General features: G+C 59.6%; 1 protein-coding gene across 1 annotated transcript in view; it reads left to right on the top strand.

Annotated features, from left to right (window-relative positions):
* DSCAML1 (DS cell adhesion molecule like 1) overlaps positions 1 to 13,224 on the top strand; it is a 305,212-nt gene that overhangs the window by 137,344 nt on the left and 154,644 nt on the right. The gene's annotated exons all lie outside the window — the stretch shown is intronic.

Here is a 13,224-nt window from a genome sequence, read left to right as displayed (position 1 = left end):
GGGGCAGGCTGGGGCTCGCAGACTGAGGGGCCGGCAAGACCGGGGGGGGGGGGGGGGAGGCTTGTCCTGCTTTAAAACCGGGGGTCCTGACCATCCTGGGAGGCGGAGCAAGGAGGACCCAGCTGCCAGGACTCGGGCCCTTGCTGGCCCCTCCTTGACCCGGGGACGTGGGGAATGTCTGCGCTCCCCGCCCCCGGGGAGGGGCCTGGACAGAGGCCGCCCGGCGCCCCCCCCCCCCCCCCCCCCCCCCCCCCCCCCCCCCCCCCCCGCCACGGCTTCCGTGCACCGTGGTTTCGCTCAGGAAATCCCGGGACAAGGGGCCGGGGGTCTGGTTCCGTCGCTCGGCTGCAGTCGCTTTGGGCACCGCAGCCCCCGACTCTGCTGGTGGAGTCATGACATGCTGACCTTCCTACACAGGACTGTCGTGAGGTTCAAACGCGCTAGGTGACCAACAGGCTTTAGGAAAGGCAAACGCCTGGAGGGAGCAGAGACGGCTTGTCCCCTTGGAAGAAGGGTAGTCCTACTAGGTCATCCTCGGGCTCTGGGAGCTTGGGGCTCTGGAGTGTTCTGGAAGGACTTGAGAGTCTAATCCCGTATAAAAGTGGGGCCGAGGCTGCTGGAGGGGATTCAGTGGCTTTGGGCCCGAGGCCCCTCCCAGCCTGGCCACGTTCCCAGGTGTGTGACCCTGGACAAGGCTCCTACCGTCTTTGAGCCTCAGTTTCCGTGGCTCCTTATGCAAGATTTGGAACCTCCCTTGAAAGTTAAATGAGGTAGTACATGCAAAGAGCCTGGCCCAGAAGTGCCTGAAATTCCCTGCTGCACACTCCAGCCCTCGCAGAGGTGCGGCTGCTCCGCTCAGGGAGGAGCCAAGCCACGGTCACGGCGGGGTCTGCACGGAAGGGCGGACCTGGCATCCAGATGGGAGGGAACATGGACGCGGCGGCTCAGAGGCTGGGGTGCGTTCACCCCATGTGCCCTGGCTCGACCAGGCGCTCCAGCATGAGGACACGTGACAGCCTTTAGCCAAAGCCTTGAAGAGAAGCACCAGCCACGTGCCCAAGGGGCCGGCCTCAGGGACCCAAAGTCCCCCTCGGGTGTGTCACGCAAGCTTTGCAGGAGCAAGGGTGCAAGAGAGGGTGGGAGAGGTCTCCGCCGCCTCGGGGCGTCTGGGTGGACCAGGGAACCGAGAGGAAAGCCCCGCTCTCAGCGTCTGGTCGCGGAGGAGCCCTTCATATCTGACCAGGGAGAAAAGGAAGGAATGATGTTTCTCTTGTCATCTGCGGCCACCTGAAAAAAGAATAGAAAATTAATTCTCTGCTGTAATTAGTGTAATGACCTACGTTATTAGAGGTTATTTACCACAGAAATAAAACTTCCCGCCATAAATGTCAGCTTATCTTCCTCACGTAAGGAAGGCCTGGCCAGCCTCTCCGGGGCTCCCCCTCCCCTCTCTGCCTTCCTGGAGAACCCAAGTGCTGGCGGGGGCAGGGGGCAGGCCCTGAGGAGTAGGAGAGTCGCTCTACTATGTGCCTGCTTGCGAGGCCCTCCCAGTCCTGACCCGGGTGTGGAGGGCGGTTCTGGGGGCCCTGGGTGTGCAGGTGTGGGCCCCGGAGACCGCGGGGTGCTGGGACCCGGGGGCAGGTCAGACAGCAAGGCCCCTCCCCCCGGCGTAAAGGGGTCTCGTGGGTGAAGAGCTTTGGAATCCGCCACACGCTTGTACGCACTTCGCTTCCTTGGGTCCTCACGGCAGTTAGCCAGCCGCCTCAGCCCCCACTTCACAGATGAGGAGACTGAGGCTGGAGGGGACACGTGACTGACCCAGGGAGTAAAGGAGCCCCGCTGTCTACCTAGCAGATGGTGGCTCATCAACCCAACCTGGTCCCCACGGCAAACCAGGAACGTATGAAGATCCTTGGATTAAGAAGAGAGCCGTGCGCCCCGAAGACAGGCAGCCCTAGCCACCAGCGGGGGGCGTCCTGTCTGCTCAAGACAGCACCGGCCCGTGCGCTACAGGACATGGGGTGTCCCCGGGCCCTGCCCACTAGTGTCAGCGGCGTCCACAGACATTGTTAGCACGCACCAAAAAAAAAAAAAACAGCCGGACATATTCCCACAGGCCGTTCCGGGGGCAACACGATGTCCGGTGCAGGACACAGTCAAGGTCACCTCCTCACCAAGTTGTGTCCAGGTTGAAGGTACCCTCTCTGCCCACAGGCTCTGCTGCTGAGCTGCTGCAGAGAGGGCCCTGGCCACGTCCCAGCTTGGGGCCCCGTGTCTGCACTTGTAAAGTGAGGGGACCCCTCTGGGTGACTGTTTCCGCCGGCAGGCGCAGCTCAGTGTGAGTGGGGTCCCCTCCCCCCAGGGGCGCTGGCGCTGGGAGCCTTCCGGCTCCTGGAGCTTCAGCTGGTCGGGAGAAGGGGGCAGAGGTGTTTTGAAAGCCAGAGACGGACCTTTCCGAGGGCCCAGGAACCCCTCTCTTCGCGTTCCGGTGGTTTTGCTGAGCTGGACTCCCGCTTCTCTGAGGAAGTCCCAGCCTGCAATTCACATTCGAGTCCCACCCGGGGGGACTTTGTCCAGAGCCAGGGACACGCTGAGACCAATGCCGTGTCCGGAAGCGCGTCAGACGATTCCAGGGTGCGGACAAGTTTGGGAACCGCTGACCTAGCCCCCAAAGCCAAGTCTGCCCCCCAAACTCCACAGCTCCCTTCTCTGCCAGGCCACCAATTAATCTGTGCCCCTGCCAGAGAAATCCTCGCTAGAGGGCTTGTCTACACCACAGGCCGGCTCTTGAAGCTGTGAGCCCAGCCAGGGGCTACCCTTGAACCAGGGGCTTAGTGGTCTCTCCAGGACGGATGGATGGGAGTGCCCCCGGCCCCCGCTGGGGAGTGAATGCATCCAAGGGCTAAGGAGTGAGAGTGAGGGTCTTCTCGGGGGACCCCGGCGTGCCTGGGGACGCCTTAAAACATCAAGGCCAAAATGCAGAAAAAGACAAAAACGCAAGCGTACCTGATACATCCTTTTCCACTCGCGCTGGGTGTCCTTCCCACCCCTTCCCCCCGCAGCCCACTCACAGATGGGACCTCCCCCCGCTTCCGTATGCAGGGTAAGGTCACCTTGCCACTCGTCCCCCCGTCGAGAGCCACGGGGTCACAAATGGCTCCAGTCTTTCTTTGGAGACTGAGTAAGAGTCACCTGCTCTCTCCAGGCCGTGCCGAGGGCCCTCCTCTGGCTCTCGCCTCTGCTCCTGGCCCTTCTCACCTTCTCCGGGAGCTGTCACTTCAATTCAGCTCATTCCAATCCCGTTGAAGGCGCTGGGTGTTTCAGCGAGCTAAATACACTGACTTTGGACCCACGAATGGTAAAAGGAGGGTTAACGGTTTACTGAGGGTGAGCTATTGTGTCTCGCCGTGTTTGCTGCGCGGAGGCGTGCAGAGCCCTCCCCCTTGCCTGTTACGTACCTGACGCCCACTCTCTCCGGAGTAAAGCCGTCACAGCGCCTGTGAAAACGGTAGCGGCCTTTGATGCCAGGGCACAGCCAGCCTTTGTCCCCCAAGAGTGGTTCCGCTGGTGTTGGAGTCAGAGAGCTGGGCTCACATCTCAGGTGTGTGATCTTGGCAAGTCACCTCGTTTCTTGAGCCTTGTTGCCTGACCTGTTGGGAGGTTTAGTTAATAACAGCCAAGATTTATTGAGCACGTACCAGGCGCCGGGCTAAGTGTTTTAGAGGCACTGTCTTATTCAACCTTCCCAGCAATTCAGCGAGATCAGTGTCAATATTGTCCTCATTTTAGAGGTGAGGAGACCGGCCCTCAGGTTACGCCCCCAAAGCCCGTAGCTGGTAAGGGACGGAGCAGAGCCTGTGGGGCCGGGTCCCACACCTGTGTGCTTTCCCGTGGATGGTTCAGCGTGTTAGGCAGATGCCTTTACCCTCGCAGGGGTTTTCAGCTGACATTAGTTGATGAAAACCAGGGTTCTTGTGTCCCTGGAGAGGGAGGAGGGGGTGAGGACAGGGCTTTGAGATGTTAACTAACGTACCGGTGGCCCCAGAGCTGGGGTAGAACCAAGACTTGAGCTCAGACTAAGCCGACTTTGAAGTCAACGCTCGCTCGTGGGGCGCCTGGCTGGCTCAGCTGGTTGAGCTTCTGACTTCAGCTCGGGTCAGGATCTCACAGTTCGTAAGTTCGAGCCCCCCATCGGGCTCTGTGCCGACAGATCCTGGAGCCTGCTTCAGGTTCTGTGTCTCTTCCTCTCTCTGTTCCTCCCCTGTGCTTGCCCCTGTGGGGTCGGCACCCCGTCCTGCCTGTCTAGGCCTCGGGTGGGTTTGTGGAGGCAAAGGCGTCTCTCTGTGGCGTGCAGGAGGAAGGGGAGGAGGTGTGGCAGGGTGGGGGGCTCTAGTCCAAACGGGTGGCGGCAGACAAGCCGGGCTGAGCAGTGGCTCGGAAATCTCCCCTCTGGAGTTAATTTCAGTCACAGTGTCTTTCCTATTAAATGGAGCCGCTGGTTGGCTAAAGGTGTCAGAATGGCCTTATAAAACTGGAATTCAATCTAATCTTAGTGGGGAGGGGGACACGTCAGTGTGGGGGAGGGGGAGGGAGGGAGCGGGAGCGGGAGCGGGCGGTGTTTACATGTATGGGCAAGCCGGGTAAAGAGACCGATGTGTTAGCTCTCCGCTGTGAGCGGCTGCTGAAATTCAGACCTAGCTCTGGTTTGTGCAGGGAAGCTGGGCCATGGGCCCGTCGGCCAGCCCGAGCTGCCGCCTCGTCCACTTAAAGCACTTCAGCCAGGGCTTTGAAGCTAGGATGCCGTCTGGGGACTGTGTGCATTTGGGACCGCCAGGCCACAGTGCTGACTCGGCGGTGACCTGTTGTCAACAGCGGCCAGCCTTTGTGCTTACGTGCCTTCCCAAATTTGTCTTAATTTTCTCACCAAATTGATGGAGTAGGAATCACTATCCCCATTTTATAGATTGGGAAACTGAGGCTCAGAGAAGTTGCCCCAAGTCACAAAGCCAGTAAATGCAAGAGTCAGAATTTGAACTCGGATTTCTTTTTTACATGATTCCCTTGCATCGTGCCTTTTAGTGCCCTGTCAACAGGCACCGGGACCCTATGACCCACGACCTGTGACCGACTGGATGTGTGGAGGCACAGAAAGGTGTATCCATAAACTATGTCTCCACTAGCAAAAAAAAAAAAAAAGTAATAAAAATAAGAGGAACTCTGCATTTCCAAAACGTTGCCATGTTTTTCAAATCCTCACTTATGCCCCTTGAAGTATACCAACACGAACATCTTGGAATCAAAATATGTTATCCACAGTCGCTTTTAGTTCTTTAGCTAAAAAGGAACAACAGATTTGCAATGGGCACAAGAGAGAGATTAAACATCTTTCCTATCGTCCTACAAATATTAATTTTCCCCGAAGTGTAATCTCCACCCTGCGTGACCTGCAGGTTCATAACGGGCAGGACCTTCAGCCTCCGAGGGTCATGCTCGTCTGCGCTTTTCCAAGGGTCCTGGATCCTGACCAAGGGATGGTCCCCCGGGAGGCCGGCCCCGGGGCTCATCAGGTGTCCTGGGGGCCAACAGACAGGGCCCTGCTGACGTGGCCGCTGGGTGGTTTCCTAGCGACCGGCTTGGGCAGAAGAGGCCTCGGTCCAGCCGCTGGGGCTGGAGGCCGGTTGCCAGCCCTGGTCCCGACTTGGCAGTCCTTGTGGGGAGCATATGGGACATAACAGATGGCCTGGCATGGGCGCCCTGAGCTAGAGCCGTAAAGGCAGAGTGGGGCTGGGGAGGGAGGGGACAGAGAGAAAGGCAGAGAAGACGGGTCAGGAATCGGCTCCCTGAGCTTTGGGGCCTCGACGGCGGGAGGGTGCAAAGTGCACTGTGCGTTGTCCAGCCCGGCGTGGAGGTCCCGCTCCCCCGGGGCGCCCTCCCCAGCGAGTGGTGCCGGACTCACAACTGTCCCCAGGGGCTGAGGGCCCAGCCTGCTGGTGCCAGCCTTGGGCTGCCTGGCACAGCAGGAGGAGCAAGGGCCCATCTCTCGGCCCTGGGCTTTCCTTCACCCGTGACGTGCCTCCCTCCCTGCTCAGATATGAACACCCATTCGCCCGCGAAGACCGATTCTTGTTCTGTTTTGTTTACGGTTTCTTTACCAAACCTCAGCTACTGCAAAGAGGAAGGTGACGTGAACACTTTAGACCAGGGACCTGTTTGGTCTCAGGGCCGGAACTTGCTCTCCAGGCGGTTGGATTTCGGAAGCTGGCTGGGGATGAATGATAGAAAAGGAGACCCCCCACCTGCGGGGGGAGGACTGGGCGGGCCGGGGGGACCACGACTGGGTCAGCGGGGAAAGCGGAGCCGGTTGTGCGAAAGGAGGAGTCCGTGCGTTCTCCAGGGCGCAGAGCCTGGTGGGAGCGCCAGGGAGAGATTCATTGCACAGAAGAGGGTTCTCATCTTTACAGCGGTCTTAAAACCGAGTGGGTGTCTCGAGAAGGTAGTGAGTCCCCCACCAGTGGAGGTGTCCCGGCACAGACGGAACAGCCGCGCCGGAGGATGTTGGAGACACCCGGAAACGGTGCAGCCAGGGGCTCCGACACTTGATTCGGGTGACGCTGAATTCCGTGTTCCTTTTCGACCACGTCGTCCTGAGAAATGTATTGTTGAGACCGAAGGGAGCACGTGAGAGACAGAGATGGTCGCAGAGACTGAGAGACAGAGAAACGGAGACACAGACACAGAGAGGCACGCGGGCTCCTGCAGACCTAGTTTATTGGGAGTCGTGCCAGCCGCTCGGGGGGAGGGGGGGTCCGGCACGGTCAGCCGGGTCGGACGCTGTGCCCTCCAACAAGGGCCAGCGGGCCCTGGCCCGGGCAGCCGCTCTCCGCGGCGAGGCGGGCGGAGGGAGGACGGTCACGGTGTGTAGCGAAGTGTGACACGAGCCGTTGGTTTCCCAGCGTCTCCGAGAGGCCCCGCCACCCTGTGCCCTGGAAACGGGACTCATTCTGGGTCACGAGCCTGCAGGGAGCGGGCGTGCGCCGAGCGCTGCCCTGTGTCAGGGTGGTAGCTGTTGTTTTCTCCCCTAAACGGCTTAATACGCCGATGTTTGTGGAGCATCCTTGGAATCAAAGTGTCTTTGGCGTAATTATTGTTAATTGCTCAGACTATTCTATAAACTCATCCAATTAAGAGAAAGTTATTAACTTTATAAAATATCGCAGGCATCCCACAGCGCCGTGTGTGGATGGGAGCACGGCTTGAGAGGCAGAGTCAGCGTGAAATATCATGCAAATGAGGAGGCTTGTTTACTTCTTTTAAAAAACACGACAACACCCACACTGTGGGGGTGCGTTTCCTCTCTGTTGGCCAGAAACACTCAGGCCGGTGGCCGAGGCCGGAGGGCTCCCCAGGGGCCGGCCCGGCTTCCCCAGGACCAGCCTGGGGGGTGTTTAGTGAGGCCTCCTGTGACCTCAGACGCCGACACCTTGGACCTCGACAGCGGCCTCTAGAACCCCAGCTCCACCACTGACCGGCTGTGTGACCTCTCAGCACTTACCTCACCTCTCTGGGCCTCCGTTTCCTTCTCTGCGAAACGGCAATACTGACCTCCTGGTCTTGTCGAGAGGATCCAGCGAATTCATACAGAGAAGACATTTCAAACGGTATCTGACAGGGAGTGATCGCCAACCGGATTCGGTGAATAGTGGTGTCTTAGTTATTGCTGGACTTTCCCCTTTTTTTGTAATTTTATTTTATTTGTTTTTATGAACATAATTTATTGTCAAATTGGTTTACATACAACACCCAGGGCTCCTCCCTACGAGTCCCCTCCTCCGTGCCCATCCCCGCTTGTTCTCTGTATTTAAGAGTCTCTTGTGGTTTGGCTCCCTCCTCTCTGTAACTGCTTTCCCCCTTCCCCTCCCCCATGGACTCCGGTTACGTTTCTCAAGATCCACATGTGAGGCAAGCAGGGTATCTGCCTTCTCTGACTGACCTATGTCGCTCCTAGTACCAGACTGCTCACTGTGACTGTGAAGGGGTCAGTATTTCCCTCAGACTTTCTCCTGTCTGGTGCACCTCAGTAAGAGGGTTCAAATCTCATAACACGAGTCCCTGGAGCCTGACTCTGGTAAGATCAGTCAGGGTTGGGCTGGAATGTTGTTAAATGTTTTAATAAAGAATCGCGTCCACCCGTCAGAGGGTGTGGATTATAGACGTACAGCCCGATTTTTCACGAAGGAAACGTCTCTGGTTAAACATCGATTTAACTCAAGAACTAGGACATCACCAGCACCCCAGGGACCCCTGGCATCCCTGACGGTCATTAACGTCCCCGGAAAAAAAAGGCATAACATTGAACTGCCCAAAGGCTACTCCTTCGGGCTACGGCCTCTTTGCTCAGCCGTATATCTGTGAGATGCGTTCACGGGGGGCTCCTTCGCTCAACATTGGAATAACTCGGACGTCCGTCGGCAGTGGGGTGACCGGGCTGCGTTCATATGATGAACTACTATAGGGCGGTGGAAAGCAACCGTGATCCCTGAGATTCTTGGACCCCCGTGTGGGGTCACCTTCCAGAGCCCCGGGCCAGCTCCCGCAGCAGGACCCTGTCTCCAGCTCTGGCGCTGGCAGCGGGCCCGGTGACTTTCCAGATTTGCAGATCCAGTAAGACAGGTCCAGTGCATTTGAGGGGAAACCCAGGGAGGTAGTGAGCATCCCATCACTAGAGGCATGTTAGTAGACACTGGAAGGCTGTTTGCAAAGGAGGTTCAGGCATCAATAGGCCAGCTGAGCTGACAACGACCCAAAGTCCCTTCCTCTGTGATTCTATTAGTTACAAGACTGGCACATTTGGCCTGAGTGGGCCGCCCCGTGAGGCCTGATGTGGGACAGATCTCCTACCACAGCCTGGGTGAGACCCGGCTGCAGATGTGAGCTCTGCCCAAGCAGGACCGAGGCTTCCGGCAGGACACGCTCCCCAGCTGTCCCCGTCCCGGGAGCCAATTCCGTAATGAACACTCACCCGTGCCCCAGGCTCATGGACGGGGACCCTTTAGCCAACAGCTTATTCACCTGTGCCGGGCAGGTGTGGGGAAGTGCATTTGGGAGGCGTTCCTCCCCAGCAGGGGCGCTGCCTCTCTCCCCACCCCGAACACCTGCCTGGGCCGGGTGAGGGCCCTTCCCTACCACCCGGGCAGCCACACTGCCTCAGCGGGAATGGAGGACATCTGGGGAGCAGCCGCCTCTGAAGGCTGAGACGTCCCTCCCTGAGCCTCCATGACCAGCGGTCCACGTCACGGGAACGCCCCCCGTCTGCCCCTCTCCACACACCTGCTTCCACGACATCGGCCCCAACGCCAGGAAAGCAAACTCGTCTGGTCCAAAGGCCGTGCGTCGAGGACTGCCAGCAGGGTTAGCCCCGCCCGTGGCAGGGCCGTGTCCCAGACTTCAGGACGCGAAGGCTCAGGTGCACCGGAGAAGAGAGCAGAGGCCAGCAGCCCTTCCCCAGGATGGAGGGCACAGAGCCGCACTTTCTTTCCATTTTGCGTCACTGTCACCTGTGTTTTCCCCCCTCGCCACCACAGCAGCCTCTGAGGGGGGCACTGCTGTCCCCTCTCTGGGGGTGGGGGGCTCTTCTGCCACCAGGGACCTAAGTCGCCCCTCCTGGATCAACAGACCTTTTGGTTCCACTGCAGGTGCTTTGCCGATTTTCCCCTGTGCCTGCTTAACTGACCACAGTCTGGGCGTCAGACCCCGCCTCCGGCCCTGGGCTGGCCTCCAGCCTGACTCCACCCGGGCCGGGCTTCCTGCAGTGGCCGTGCCCGCCGGGCTATCCGGGGGACATGCTGGGTCTCGCATGGCCACAGCGGCTTCTCCCTGGCCCTGCGGCTCGTCTGCCCGCTGCAAGAGAGGAACTGCACCCTGTCTCGGGTCGACCTCCCTGGATGTCGGGACCCTTCCCATGGTTTCCAGGGGAGCCAGGGGGCCCCGCGAGGACCCCAGGCCCTCTGACCCACCTCCATCGCCCATGAGCCAGCTGACCTCAGGCAGGTCGCTCAGCTGCTCTGCGCCTGGGTGTCTTCCCAAGTCTGGCGGGAAACATCGCTGCCCAGCCTGCCCCAGGAGGGCGCTGTCAGAACCGGTGCGGGGATTAAAAGAGGAGGAAGAAACAGACAGAGAATAAAAGCTTTTCTATTAGACGCTGTAGCTTCACGTTAGAATCACTCAGGGAGCTTTTAAGTCCCCCGATGCCCACGCGGCACCCCGGACCCATCAGTCGACATGCAGGCATGGGGTGACCCCCCCGAGCGCTGACCGAGGCCGGAGGTAGAAAGTACCCACCCGCACGGCGGCCTGGGCACCAGCGGCAGGGCATCGGCGAATTCACCCGCTGAGGACCTCTGCACGCCAGGCGCTGGGAGGAGCGTGGAGGCTGCAAGGTGGACAGACACACGGCCCTTGTCCTCAGAGGGCTTCCGGTCTCCGCTCTCCCGAAGACAGACAGCAGACGGATGGCCGTGCACGTGAATGCGGAACCGCAGGCCGAGCGCCTGCTCTGAAGGAAAGACATGCATGTTTGTGTGGCGGCCATGCACCTGCAGCCGCTGTGCCCTTCCTCTCCCCGTCCCGCAGAAGCACGCGGGAGAAGTCATCCTAGATGCCCAGAGCGCCCCCTCCTTCGCCCGGAGAGCCCCCTCCAGCCCCGCCCACCCCTGCAGCCACATCAGGTATGGTCACTAGACCTCGGTGGCCCTCCCTCCGGACGCTCCACATTTGGGGGACGGGAGGGGCGGCCCATGGTCCTCTGGCAGCCCAACCTCTGTCCTGCGTAGGGCCTGCCCCCCCAATGCCCGGTGCCCTCCCCTGCAGCTGGGAAGAGCAGTCCCAGACCCCCTGGGGCGGGTTATATTTGGATGTTAAAAGTAATGACACATCTCCACGAAGTCATGCCTCCTGCCTGCCTAGCCCCGTGAGGTCTCCTGGCAGGGCGGAGGCTGGCTTATATTTAGGTCTGGCATTCCCTGGTAGGCACCCTGTTCTGAAATGGAAATTCTTTTAATAGCTAGCCAGCCCTGAGCATTTAATGAGCTGGTGTTTGACTTTTTGATTTCTTGTTCTTGCGGAGGACTGTGAGCGGCCTCCGCTCATTAGCGCCCCCGCCCCCCAGTTATTCAGCGCGGGAACGAGGGGAGAGCACCCCCATTGTTTGCGATGCTCCCTTCACCGTGCCCGTTAAGCTTCTGCCTCACCTGAGAACTCTGCCTCCTTACTGAAGTTTACCTCTTCCAGGAAGTCTTCTCAGTTTATCTACCTTGTCAACTGTCTCTACTATCGGAATGTGCCCTTGAGCCTTTTTCTGGGGTGCCGTCCATGTGTCCCCAGCAAGACCAGCAGCACTGCAAGAGTGTCTGTCTCCGGATGGGAATCCAAGAGTGCTAGGGCTCAGCTCACCATCCAGGGGCACAGGTCCCTTTACGACTGCGGTGTTCAAGGCCGCGGGGTAGGGAGGAGACAGGGACCCTCTACCCAGAGGGGGGACAACATACATATGCACAGAATTTGAAGAGAATTTCAGGAGTCCATGGGCCCTCAGAAGAGCATCTGTGGACCTTAGATTATCTAGTTAACCTCCTTGACTCACAGGAGAAGCTGTGGCCAAATCAGAGACAGAAGGTCACTCCCCAAGGTCACACAGCCAGTGGGCGGCAGAACCGGGACTCAGCCCGTGGCCTGCTCTCTGTCCCCCACCCCTTCAGCCCTGCCCTTTCCTCACCTACCCTCCAGGCCTCTGGCCCCCAGGGGCTCCGGTGTGGAAGGAGGGAGGCAGGGTGGCCTGGGCTGGGGAGGGCCGCCCAGGGTGATCCTGCCGGCGGACGGACGCGGCGAGGGTGTTAGCGGCCCCTGTGCTCCCAAGCACTCAGTGTAGCCGGTATTGATCTCTGTCACCTCCTGGACGGGCAGCTTTGTTCATCAAGCAAAACTACCTTTGTATCTGCAGCCCAGGATTGATCCAGAGCAGGGCCGGCGGTGGATGCGGTGGGGGTGGGGGTGGGGAGCCGTGAGCAGGCCGAGAAGAGGTTGATAGCGCGATGCTGATGGGGAAAGTGAAAATAGAAACCTTCCAGGCTGATGGGGAACATCTGCCTTGTCTAGTGATGTCGCCGGAATTCTGGGATGGGGAAAGTGTAGTTTGCAAGTTGGCAGGCCTGGGGTTCGGCTTGCCTGTGCCGGGGAGGGGGTGGGGGGGAGGGGGTCTTGGCCTTGCCTGGGAGCCTCCGCCGGCGTGCTGGGAGCCCAAGCTGCCTGATTCGGTCGGAGCTGATCCAACACCCACGTGTGTGAGCACTGCGCTCGGGCGTTCACAGATGAGCCAGAACGGCTCCCAAGGGTGCACATCCGGCGGGGAAGGGAGAGTCCATAGATGCTTCCAGAACTCAGCCAGGCGAAAAGCCCTCTGGAGCTCTCGTGCCCGGGCAGGGGGCAAGGTTCAGTGCGACCGGGAGGGCCAGCAGGTGTCGGAGAAGACAAAGTGGGGTCTCCAGGCGGAGCAGGACTTCCTCGGGCACCTGAAGGAGGGCAGGGCACCTCGGGGAAGGAAGTGACCTCACCAAGGGCAGTGAGCGGGAAGAGGAAGGGGCCGACCTCTGCTGGATACAGAGGGAGGAGAGACAGGAATTAAGGAGAACCGCAGGGTTTCTTGCCGACCTGCTGGAAGGGTATTGATCTTTCACCAAGAAGGGAAAACTGAGTGCAAGATGGGAGGTGATGGTTTTGTCTGTCTTTGGTCATTCACGAAATACGTCAGCTGCCTTCCGGACCCAGACCCTGCACCTGCTCTTAGGATACCAAGGGGACCCGGAACAGACATGGCGCCTGCCCGCAGGCAGCTTCAGGTGCAGTTGAGAGACAGACATTTGTCAAGTGATCCCAATCCCCGTAAAGAGGCCACGGGGTGGGGCCGGGCGCCGGCCAGTCGGAGGAGGCTTCCGTCCACAGGCAGCGCCTGGCTGGGCTCTGCAGGGTCCGCAGGGGAGAAAGCAGAGGAGAAACTTCCAGGCGAGGGAAGGGCATACGCCAAGGCCGTGCCACCGAGGCAGGGGGCTCTGTCACCTCGAGAAAGACGAGAAGAGACAGGCCGAGGCCCCATCATCAGGACTTAGCTGGCCACGTGGGGAGTTTGGGTTTTTCTACGTGGACCGGCCTCCTGCGCTGCTGGGGCGGGAGCAG

Source organism: Suricata suricatta, chromosome 11 (assembly GCF_006229205.1).
Source record: "Suricata suricatta isolate VVHF042 chromosome 11, meerkat_22Aug2017_6uvM2_HiC, whole genome shotgun sequence".
Lineage (NCBI taxonomy): Eukaryota > Metazoa > Chordata > Mammalia > Carnivora > Herpestidae > Suricata > Suricata suricatta.
This window is presented reverse-complemented; position numbering and strand designations above follow the sequence as displayed.